Below are 12697 nucleotides of genomic sequence, written 5' to 3' on the forward strand. Positions count from 1 at the left end.
ATTTCTTTGTCCCAGTAAGAACTCTGGCCGCAGCATTCTGCACTAGCTGAAGTTTCCGAACCGTCTTCAAAGGTAGCCCTACGTAGAGTGCATTACAGTAGTCCAATCTAGAGGTTGCCAGAGCATGGATAACTGAGGCGAGATTCTCCCTGTCCAGATAGGGTCGTAGTTGAGCTACCAGCCGAAGCTGGTAGAACGCATTCCGTGCCACCGAGGCTACCTGAGCCTCAAGTGACAGGAGCGGATCTAATAAAATCCCCAAACTATGGACCTGCTCCTTTAGGGGGAGTGTAACCCCATCTAGGGCAGGTCGGACATCAGCCATCTGGGCAGAGAGCCCCCCAACCAATGGCATCTCAGTCTTGTCAGGATTGAGCTTCAGTTTATTGGCTCTCATCCAGTCCGTTATCGCGGCCAGGCAGCGGTTTAATACATCAACAGCCTCACCTGAAGAAGATGAAAAGGAGAAGTAGAGTTGCGTATCATCAGCATATTGCTGGAAACGCACTCCAAATCTCCTAATGACCTCGCCCAGCGGCTTCATATAGATATTAAAGAGCATGGGGGACAGAACTGAGCCCTGCAGAACCCCATACTGGAGTACCCAGGGACTCGAGCAATGCTCCCCAAGCACCACCTTCTGGAGACGACCCTCAAGATAGGAGCACAGCCACTGCCAGGCAGTGCCTCCAACTCCCAAATCCGAGAGTCGCTCCAAAAGAATACCATGGTTGATGGTATCAAAAGCCGCTGAGAGATCAAGGAGAACCAACAGAGTTACACTCCCTCTGTCTTTCTCCCGACAGAGGTCATCATACAGGGCGACCAAGGCCGTTTCTGTACCAAACCCCGGCCGAAAGCCCGATTGAAATGGATCCAGATAATCAGTTTCATCCAAGAGAGCCTGGAGTTGGCGAGCGACCACACGCTCTAGAACCTTGCCCAAGAATGGGACATTTGCTACCGGCCTATAGTTGTCAAGATTATCAGGGTCCAAGGATGGTTTTTTTAGGAGAGGTCTCACCACCGCCTGTTTCAGGCGGAGTGGGACCACTCCCTCTCATAAAGAGGCATTGATCACCTCCTTGGCCCAACCGGCTGTCCCATTCCTGCTAGCTTTTATTAGCCATGAAGGGCAAGGATCCAGAGCAGAAGTGGTCGCCCGCACCTGTCCAAGGACCTTGTCCACATCCTCAAGCTGTACCAACTGAAACTCATCCAATAAAACAGAACAAGACTGTGTTCTGGACACCTCGTTAGGTTCAACTGTTACAATACTGGAGTCAAGGTTCCAGTGAATGTTCATGATCTTGTCCTGAAAGTGTCTCACAAACTCATTACAACGGGCTATTGATGGTATTATTACGTCCTGGGGACCAGAATGTAAAAGTCCCCGGACAACTTTATAAAGTTCCGCTGGGCGATTAACAGATGACTGGATAGAGGCAGCAAAGTACTGTTTCTTTGCTGCCCTCCCCGCCTTCATATAGAGCTTGGTAGAGACCCTCACAAGTGCATGATTATAAACGTCGGGAGTTCGCCTCCATTTGCACTCAAGCCATCTCCGTTCTTGCTTCATCACTCTTAGCTCCGAGGTAAACCAAGGAGCCAACTGAACTCTGCACAGGACAGGGCGCATTGGGGCGATCGCGTTAACTGCCCGAGTCATCTCCGTGTTCCACAGATTGACCAGGGTTTCAACAGGATCGTCAGTTTTATCAGTCGGAAAACTCCATAGAGCCCTTTGAAAACCCTCAGGATTCATTAGTCTCCGGGGGCGGACCATCTTAATTGGTCCTCCACCCTTGCAGAGGGGAGAAAACAGTGTGAGTCTAAACCTCAGTAGGCGGTGATCTGTCCATGACAAAGGAATAGATGTAAAATTCCTCACTCCCAGATCACCATCCCCTATTCCCGTGGCAAAAATCAAGTCTAGAGTGTGACCCGACACATGCGTGGGGCCAGTAGCAAATTGAGACAGCCCCATGGCTGTCATGGAGGTCATGAAGTCCTGAGCTGCTCCAGACATAGCGGTCTCAGCATGAATGTTGAGATCCCCCAACACCAAAAGTTTGGGGGATCGCAACAGCAAGTCCGAGACCACCTCTGTCAGCTCAGTTAGGGAGGCTGTTGGGCAGCAGGGTGGCCGGTACACCAACAGTATTCCCAGTCTGTCTCGCTGACCCAACGTAATGTGCACACACTCCAGACCATTAGCCACCTGGATAGGGTGCCTAACAAGAGGGATGGAACTCCTATAGACCACAGCGATTCCCCCTCCCCGACCCTCGGATCTACCCAGATGCTGAACCGAGTACCCAGGTGGGCACAGCTGCGAGAGATTAACACCCCCCAGATTGCTCACCCAGTGTAAATCTGTTTTGTGCAGCATCCAAGGATGGTTTTAGGATGCTTCCAGATATGGACGTAATACTGCAGACGAGTCCTTCAGATATCAAAAAAAATTTTTTTTTAAATGATCAGACTTTCTATGGAAATAGTAAATCTGTATTAAATGGAGGGATGAGGATACATAGGCTGCTGTTCTGATGCCAATGATGTTGTGTGGACACTGTGTGAAATTATGCTGCATGGAAGAGAAGCATGGATCTCATATAAGCACCAGCTTGGAAGCACCCTTACATCCACTGAAAAGAATTGGGATGCATTTACTATAGGTCCACAAGAAATGAAGTGGGATGCCATCCACTTTCAGCACTGTTCTGTCCCTTTAGCATTTTGCAAAGTCTACAGTGTTTTGTATTGTTCCAGAAATCATAAGGTTCAGTTTTATGAAGTGCCTCAGGAAATGCAGAGTGTTCTCGACTTCCGGGAAGGGTGACTTCGCTTGTGCCTGCTTTTGGGACGGGCTCCCGCCTCAAAAGAAGCTTATTCAGATATAAATCAGTCAGAACATTTTTTTTTTTGACTGATGAAATTTCTCCCGGGCAGGGAGAAACGTAGAGATCAACCTCAAAAGCCTGTTTTTGTTGGGAGGACTGGATTTCATTAATTTATGAGATAAGGTCCAGCCAACAATGCCGGACGGACTTCCGAACAAGCTCTATCTGTTTAAGCGATACGTTTATCTTTTCTTTAAAGAGAGAACGGACTAACAGGCAAGCACCCTTCTTTCTATTATTTTTTTTACTTGGTTTAAATTGTTGCAGCAAAAGGAGATTTGTCAGATTGATCGGCTTTGGACAACTTCTGGGTGAGCTATAACTCTTCTCTGTTATTCACGAAATTAACAGCTTATCTCTGTTTCTGTCGCAAAAAGCTGTCCTGGAAGTGCATTCTAAAGATATAAACAGAAGAGGGATTTCTATTCCTGATTTCTATTCCGAGGAATATTATATTGTCTGGGACTATTCTCTTTTTGGTCTATTTTATTTTGACGAATCTGCTTCTTCACGACGCCACTAACTGTTTTGATGCTGGGAACTAAATTTGTTTTGCATTCTTGAACATAGAGAGATAAGGCAGGTTGCTCTGTTTATACTGTGATGTCATCAAGCCTGGAATATTAACCCAATTGTTGCTGAAATAAGAAGTGGTTCTTCTTTATTTTTGTTTTGCTTTGTTTTCGTGGTTTTAAAAATGGCAATCAAAGTGGCTGAGAATCTGGAAGTAACTATGTTTCAGAAAATAATGGATGAGATTGAGATAACGAAACAAACCCTGCGACAGGGTAGTAAGGAGCTGAAAATTGAACTGAGTAAAATGACGCAGGAGCTTAAAGAAATAGGGGATCCTGTGAGAGAGGAGAATGAGATCAGAGATGAGAAAAGAAAAAATAAAGGGAAGATACAAGCCCTGGAGATTGGAACAAATGTGGAATTGGAAAAAGATCTGGAGTTTATGGATTTTAGAAATAAAATCTACTGTTTGGAATTTAACGTTATCTTTGAAGAAATTAATGAAGATATTAGAGATAAAGTTATCAATGGCTTGGATAATCTTCTGGACTGGAATGATGTGATGGAGCTTGATATAGAGAAAATCTATGGAATTAACTGCAGCCATGTGACAATGGAAAAACTCTTAAGAGATGAGCCAGTGCATTTTGTAAAAAAGAAGAACACAGATATGACTTTACAACAGTATTTCAGCAACTTATTCAGAATGGATGGCAAGAAAATATTTGGGATAGAGGAAATTCCCATCAGACTCTTATTATATGACTATGGCTACAACAGCAAGATTATTATGGAATACTGATAATGGAAGATTGGACACTGAAATTACTGGACTTAACAGGACTATTGAAGATGGAAGATGGAACTAATAGGGATAATGGAATATTGGCTATTGAAATTATTGGACCTAACAGATTCTGATGAGATGGATTAATCGAAATGTTTATTTGGACTATGGTTATGACAATAAGATTATTATAATTATTAACGAGATGGATTAATTGACATGTTTATTTGGAGAAAAATTGATAGATATATTTCTTAAAGAATTGAAACCTCTCTTTGACTTTTTGTGGAAAGAATAAAGTAATGTTTATGAGATTTGATGATTAATTAAGATAACTACTGGAGGAAAGTGATTTTATAATATGATTTAAGAGACAGGATTGTTATATATTGTAGACCTATAACTGATTTGATCTGTGACAAATGGGAAGTCAATATTTTATTTTTTTTGTTTAATTATTTTTGTTTTGTTTTGTTTTTTGTCTTTGAATGTTTTATGATTTTGTTTTGTATGTTTTATGAAAATTTGAATACAAATTATTGTAAAAAAAAAAAAAGGAAATGCAGAGTGTTCTCTTAAGTGTGTTATCCACACAAGTCTGAGCATCAAAGTGGTGGTCTCAGAGTTTGCTTCCTAGTTCTAAAACTTTTGTCCACTTAAAAGTTTGCCAGTATCTAAAACTGAGCATTTTCTGATAATGATGTAAGCCTTTTCTGTTTGGGAAAAAGTAATTTTAACAATATATCTCCAAAATGGGTTGCTTAAGTCTCTTAAATGTATTTTGCTCAAACAAGGCTGTCTTACAAGAATTGCTGCAACTATACAACTTAATCATTCATGTGACCTTGAATTACTACTGAGAATCTTAGGCCTCACTGACAATGACTAGCGCAGGGTGGGAACTGATTTCTCACGAGACTGATCCCAAAATACTCCAGTGTCACCTGTAAAAGAACCATGTGGGTCAACCAAATGACGTGGCTGCTTTCTGTGTAGTATTGCTGTGTGAATTATTTTAGCCATGTGAAAGAAGGTAAAAATCTTGATGATAAAAATGATTGGGAAGGGACTCAGTTCATTACCTACTCAAAACTACATGCTTTAAGATAGGAACTCTTCTGTCTAATAAATCACCCACAATTCATGGCCATCCAGCCTTTTATTGAAACCTCCTACCCAGAGCCAGACCAAGACATGTTGCTGCCTGCAGTGGAGCAGTGAAAGGTGTCCAGTGGTGGCTGCTGCCTATTGGGAATGATAGGGCGGAAGGCAGGAAGGCCAACAGTAGGTAGAGCCAGAGCCAAGGCCAGACAGACCCCACTAATTCTAGTTTTGTTTCCATCCTCTTCCCTTCTGAGTTCTACAAAGGAAACACTGAGACTAAGGAGGAGGAAAACATAAGCAAGTGCAACCCCCTGAACTGGATGTAAGAAGGCAGGTCGGTGGGGACTGGCTGAGAGCAGATGGCAATTGGTAGGGTAGTGCCCCATTCACCCTAATGGAGCAGCCTCTGCTGCATATGCACCCCACCCCCAGCTGAAGAACATAGTATCCAAGGCTGGTCAAGTTATCTGGGGATCTGTGGTATGAAATCCCACAAATCACCTCCCCATTGCAAAAATACAATGATTAAATACCAATTTGCTGCTCTTTCGTGACACCCAAAACCAGCTATTTGAGGCAGTCACCTCACTCTGCCTAATGGTAGGGCTGGACCTATCCCTACCCATGCCTTCTGGAGAACTGACTGCTACATTTGCACATGATCAATGAAGGATTTGAGAACAGTGTAATAAAGCTTTACTACTGTATACATTGTAGTAGATGGCACATTTCCTCTTGGAGTATGTGGATAGGTGATTGACAGGGAGGCAACCTGTCAGTCTCCTACACTGTGTGAGAAACAATGTGTGTTTTTTTAAGCAATGAGGCTGTTTTCTCAATGCAATATTTTTCATTATATAGTTTACAAGACTGTTAGTTTTCAAGAACTGGGGGAGTCTTTAATACTATAATTCCATAAAAGAACAATAACCAATTTTACAGCCTATAAAAGTTAACATTTCAGAATGTTGCTGACACATCTGCTGTTGGCAGTCTCTGGCAGTTTATATTTCCCCTGTGTGTCACCCAGTTGCCTGGAGGCAGAAAGGAATTACGGGAGAAGGCAGAAGGCTGCATTAATTTCTTACTAGGACTCTACTTAGCGGTCTGTGAAATATTCATGCACTGAGAATTGATCTTTGATTTATGTTAGCTCAGGAAAAACTCTAAGTATGAATTGTGCTCCTCTAGTATACCTGTTTTGTTTCTTTTTCCCAACAAAAGATAAGAGAAATTATTTCATTTGCTGCACACCTTGATTCTTGCTTTGCGATTCTTACATGTTTTAAGTCATTGTCAAATTCCCACATATCTTAGAGCACAACTATGCCCATGGTCACTTCTCAAGAGAATAGTTTCTGGAATATGCACATCGTGCAACAGATCTGAACAAGAAGGCCACACACAGAGGTATTCTCAGTAGCTGCGGTGCCTACTCACAGCTGTGAAACTACTCCCATGAGATTTGCTGCTGCCTTAGCTTGAATATATAGATTCTAGATTTTGTTTTTTTGCAGGTGTATTCTGTAACATCATTGGCACAATAATAGTGGATTTATACTGGATTGTCCACACATCATCCTGCTTTATTCTTCAATGCTTCCCCACTGTTATTGCATTATTGCTATCTGGAGGGGGGTCTTGCACTATTAGCACAACAAGAGAGAGAGAGAGAGAGAGAGAGAGAGAGAGAGTGTAGCTCAGGAATCAACAACCCTGAAACATTTGTGGTATATAAAGTTACAGGATTTTAGCAGCAATTATGTGACAATCACTGGCTGGAAATGAAGCAGTATGTCTTCCCTGAGACTTTTGCAAGCGCAAACAGTATTGAAAGGATCCCATGCAACTGTTCTGATACACTTAGGGAGCTCAAATAATTATGCATGCACAATACAAAGGGTTTCTGGAGGGGCCCTCAGGGTTCCTCCCCTCCCAATCTATTCAGACCTCTCCTGTTGTTTTAAACCGCCACTTTCCCCCTCTCACCATCTGTCTTCACTGCTGTGACAGGGCAGAAGATGATCTCAGCATTGTTACGATATGCACAGAACTAAGAACAAAAGAACATAAGAAGAGCCTACTGGATTAGGCCAATGGCCTATCTAGTCCAGCATCCTATTCTCACAGTGGCCAGCCAGATGCCTGTGGGAAGCCCGAAAGCAGGTCCTGAGCACTAGGGCCCTCCTGCGGGTTCCAGCAACGAGTATTCAGAAGCACACAGCCTCTGACTGTGGAGGCAGACCACAGACATCATGGCTAGTAGCCATTGATAGCTTTATTCTCCATTAATTTGTCTAATCTTTTAAGGCCTTCCAAGATGGTGGCCATCACTGCCTCCTCTGGGAACAAGTTCCATAGCAATGCATTGCATGAAGAGGGCATGTTTCTAGTTCAGAGGGCATGTTTCCCTTTTGCTCCTCCTCTTCCATGTTTCCATGGAGATGAAGCTTGCCACTCCAGTGTGATTATGACATTCTTAAGCAAATATGGTATAGGAGATATATAGACTCTTTGAGGTGAGAAGCCTTTGGGATAGGAAATGTTATACTTGCAGAATGCAATTGCCCATCCAGAATTCATGGGATGGTCTTGGTTTAGGATCACAGGAAACTGCTTCAGATCATTGGTCCATCAACTGTCTGTAGGGTTACCAGGTGTCTGGTTTTTGGACAGATTCTCTGGTTTCTGGGGGTCCCCTCTAGGTCTCCGGGTAACTCACCTTAATCTCTGGACTCTCAGCTTCAATTAAAAAAAAAGATTTAGTTTCTAGGTGGTCTGGTTCCCGAGATATACATCAAAACATCAACCACTCCCGCAACTGCTAAATCTCTTTAACAGATCTGTTATAGCAGCTCCTAGCTCTAACTCTGCCCTTTCAAGATTGTAGCCAAGAGTGAAGCCAGGGTTGTGATTTGTTGACCCAGGCAGTGCCTAGACTTAATTGCAATGTCAGAAAATTGTGGTTTTGAGATTTTCAGTTTGTTTGAGTAAGTAAGAATATGGCTTAAAGTTTTTTTTCTCTTGTGTGCAAGAGTCAGACCCTGGGCTGTTGAAGAGGGCAGTGCTTTGAAAACCTTCGCAATATGAAAATATTTAATCCAATACTTGCTTTTTTGGGAGTAAAGCAATGCTATCCCATGTACCTGGAGTAAACCCCATTGAATTCATTAGGACTTACTTTTGAGTAGACATGGTTAGGATTATGATGTAAATTAATGGGACTTTTGAGTAAACATAGTAAAGATTTTTTTTAATCAATTAGGCAGGGTTTACCTAGGTATCACACTTTTTATTATGTAGGAAACTAATACTGATTTTTCTGCAATGACCAACTGGTTTGGCAATAAACTATTACATGGGGTGTATTTTTACACCTGCAAGTGTGTGTGTGTGTGTGTATGGAGTCTTTCCAAGAACCCTGTGAGGTAGGGTTGGTGATTGGAAACCAAGGCAGTTCACAATAAGAAATAAATCCCTTTAAAAACCAATAACCACGAAACAAGTATAAACAGTTGCAGAACAGCTTAAAGTGGCATGATTCTGAATTTTGGGTTGGTTGAATGAAGTTTATTTATTTATTTATTATTTGATTTATATCCCACCCTTCCTCCCAGCAGGAGCCCAGGGCAGCAAACAAAGCACTAAAAACACTTTAAAAATCATAAAAACAGACTTTAAAATATATTAAAAGATCTTTAAAAACATTTTAAAGCTTCAAAAACATTTTTTTTAAAAAAGAAAAGGTTTTTTAAAAAAAAGCAATTCCAACACAGACACGGACTGGGATAAGGTCTCAACTTAAAAAGCTTGTTAAAAGAACAAGTTCCTTATCACTTGAGGCTGCAGTTTTCCCTGGTTGAGTAAGCCCCATTGAATACTCTGGGACTTGCTTCTGAGTAAACAAACATAGGATTGCACTACAGTAGGGCCCCGCTTTATAGCGATTCGGCTTTACAGCGATTCGCTAATACAGTGGTCTCAGTTAGATGCAATTAGACTAAAGCCCCACTCATACGGCGCTTGTTCTGCTTTTACGGCGGTTTTGGGGCATCACACGCCATTCTATTCAATGAGTTCCGCTTTACAGCGGTTTTCGCTTTATAGCGGGGGTCCGGAACATAACCCACTGTATGAGTGGGGCCCTACCGTATAAATATCTTTACAGGTTGTGTAAATAATAAACTTATTTGATAGTCATGCTTATATAAATATTTCTTCATATTGTGTCCCAATAAGTATCCAATTTCACCCTACGGTTGTACAATATTCCCTCTACATTTTAAGTATGCCCTTCTTCCTTGGAGTGGTCATGGTTCTCCATTGTTTTTTTCCTGAGGGGCAGATAGGCTGAAAGATGGTGAATAGCCCATGGTCACCCACTATACTTCATAGCTCATTTCCATTTTGAAAAATTAATTAAAACAATTTACATGCAGGCAAAATTTATTAAGTGGATCCACACAATACATTTAAAGCACATCCAACTCACATTTAAAGTGCATGACTTCCCCTAAAGAATCCTGGGAAGTGTCATTTCCCCCTCATAGTTCTCACCACTCTTAACAAACTGCAGTTCCCATGATTCTGTCGTGGGATTCATGTGCTTCAAATGGGTGTTGAATGTGCTTTAATTGAATGGTGTAGATCTACCCTAGGTATGATGTGCATTCAAGATTGAATTGAAAAGAACAATTTTATGTATTACTTTTTGAAACAGGGGAAGGGTTGTAGCTCATTGGTAGGGCATATTCTTTGCATGGAAAGGTTCAAAATTCAATTTCTGGAAAAGAGAATTGCCTGGAATCCTGGACAGCCAATGCTAGTCCATGTCATCAGTACTGACCTATGTGGTACCAAATGGCCTGAGTCAGTAAAAGGCAGATTCGTTTGTTTCTACAAAATGAAAGTGACTCAAGGGCCACAGTGACTCCAAAATTTATTTATGTATTTTATTTACAACAGTTATATACTGCTTTATTGTAAAAAAATCTCAAAGTGGTTTACAGAAAGAATTAAAACAATAAAAGTATTGGCAAAAACAAAGACGTATTTAAAAACATTCAAAATAATAAAACCAACAATGAGTTAAAAACAGATTTAAAAACACTATAGCTTCTACATGCGTGGATAGGCTTGCCTAAACAAAAATGATTTTAGCAGGTGCTGAAAAGAGGCGTCTGCCTAATGTCAATAGGCAAGGAGTTCCAAAGCGTAGGTGCTGCCACTTCATTGGTGTTGTTATGTGCCTTCAAGTCGATTTCAACTTAAGGCAACCCTATGAATGAGTGATGTCCAACAGCATCTGTCATGAACCACCCTGTTCAGGTCTGTGGCTTCCTTTATGGAATCAGTCGATCTCTTGTTTGGTCTTCCTCTTTTTCTACTCCCTTCTGTTTTTCCCAGCATTATTGTCTTTTCTAATGAATCATGTCTTCTCATTATGTGTCCAAAGTATGATATGTGTCCAAAGTCAGAGGAAGGCAATGGTAAACCACCTCTGAATACCTCTTACCACGAAAACCCTATGAACAGAGTATCCAAAATGCTGCCAGTTTACAGGACTGATTTCTTACAACAGCAGAACAAGTACTATGTGGCACCCATAACATGGAAAGCAGAGCTTGAACTTGGCCTGGTAGCAAATCAGCAACCAATGCAGATTTCAGAGCAGAGGTATTATGTGCTGATAGGATCTCACTCATGTCAGCAATCATGCCGAAGCATTCTGCGGGCTCATCCAGATGACTGCAAAATGTGTGACACGCCCGCTATGTGTGTTCATTATTTTTCAGTCGTCCAAATGACATCTCTCGCTGTTACGCATTTTCGCGGGTTAAATCTGCTCCTTGCAATACCGGCAAAAATGCGATTTGCTGTTTAAAATCGGGAATAATCCGCTGTGCCTTCAGGAGTTAGGATGCAATACCGCGAACTTTACAGCTGATGGGCGGTTCTTGGGCGTTTCCCCTTGCCCCTTCTCATTCCAGCCAATCATGTATCTGCACTTTTGCACATGTGCGAGAATAAGCCCAGGAAAATTGAACCAATCATCGCAATGGTGAGGTGTTGGGGGGGGGGGGTCTGCAACTACTGCGCAGATGCATTTTATTTTTTGCCAGCCTGCAAACTAGGCAGCTGCTCTGGGTGAGATCTGCAATGCACAGCAAGCGAGAAAGGGGTGGTGGTCGGTTTCAGCCTGCCTTGGGAAAGCTTTGTCAATTTCATTGTACTTGCTGGGGGTTTTGCTTCAAATCAGAAAAGCATACATTTGTTTAAGTGTAATATCCCAAATACAAACTTAGAAACGGGCTTCTGGTCGGTTTCAAGCCTGCTCCTGAAAGCTTTGTCAATTTCATTCTCCATGGGAAGGAAAGGGAGAAGGAGGGGGGGGGTTGATACCTTTCTTGCTTTTTTTAGAAATAAGTGCAATTGCCAGCATGTGTATCTCCTTAAATATCCATAAAGGCAGAAAAGCATACATTCATTTAAGCATAATATCGCAAATACAAACAAGGCAGGCGTGAAACCGACCAGCAGCCTTTCCTTCCAAGGTGAGAACTCCTTTACAGCCATATTGTGCTTCGTTGCAAAGGGGGAGAGAAGCATACGTAATTTTTTTGCTGACCAATTGGTTGATAGGGGGAGGTTTTAGAGGCGGAGCTTGGAAAAAGCGAAAATAATGTAGGGGTCTTACCGCTGTGTGTGCGGGTGCAAACAAGCGTTTTTTTTAATTGGGAAAGAGTGAACTAAAAGGCAAAGTGAGGACTATCAGATGACAAACCGAATATGGAAATCGTGGATTATCCCGCTCCGTTTGGATAAGCCCTGGATTAACTGACTGGCTGCCAGGATTTTTTTAGTTTTGGTTTTCGGTTATGAATCCTGACTGGTTGTGGGATGTTAAGTTGTCTGCCTTACTCATAAGAATCTTCTTGTGGTTGGTATGGTATTGCATTTAGGAAAGCATCACTGTCTTTTGTTTTTCATTTTCTGTTTGTATTTCATTTATCTTTAACCTCACTCCCTTACATCCACAGAAGCAACAGCAGTGGTTGCATGTTCAATCCTCAAAAACCCATTGATGATGCACCTTGTTGGTTGCATGGCAGTTTGTTTCTTGCCCAATAGTGGTAAAAGAGAATTCACATATTTGAAAGTGTGGCTGCAATTGTTGTTGTTCCCAAGCTGCTGCCTGTGAAGGTAGATCAAACCACGTGTGTTTTCTCTCTTTCAATTATTACTCACTGGAATTGGGTTGGCTGTCAAAGTGAGTTTATAGCAGCCCACAGGGTAGACAGAAAGGGTAGAGAATCTTCTTTCTCTTACTCATTTCTCAGACCTCTTTCTGAAGTGAAGGGTCAAATACAGAGCTTGGAAAAGTTAC

The sequence above is a fragment of the Rhineura floridana genome, chromosome 1 (genome assembly GCF_030035675.1).
Source record: "Rhineura floridana isolate rRhiFlo1 chromosome 1, rRhiFlo1.hap2, whole genome shotgun sequence".
NCBI lineage: Eukaryota > Metazoa > Chordata > Lepidosauria > Squamata > Rhineuridae > Rhineura > Rhineura floridana.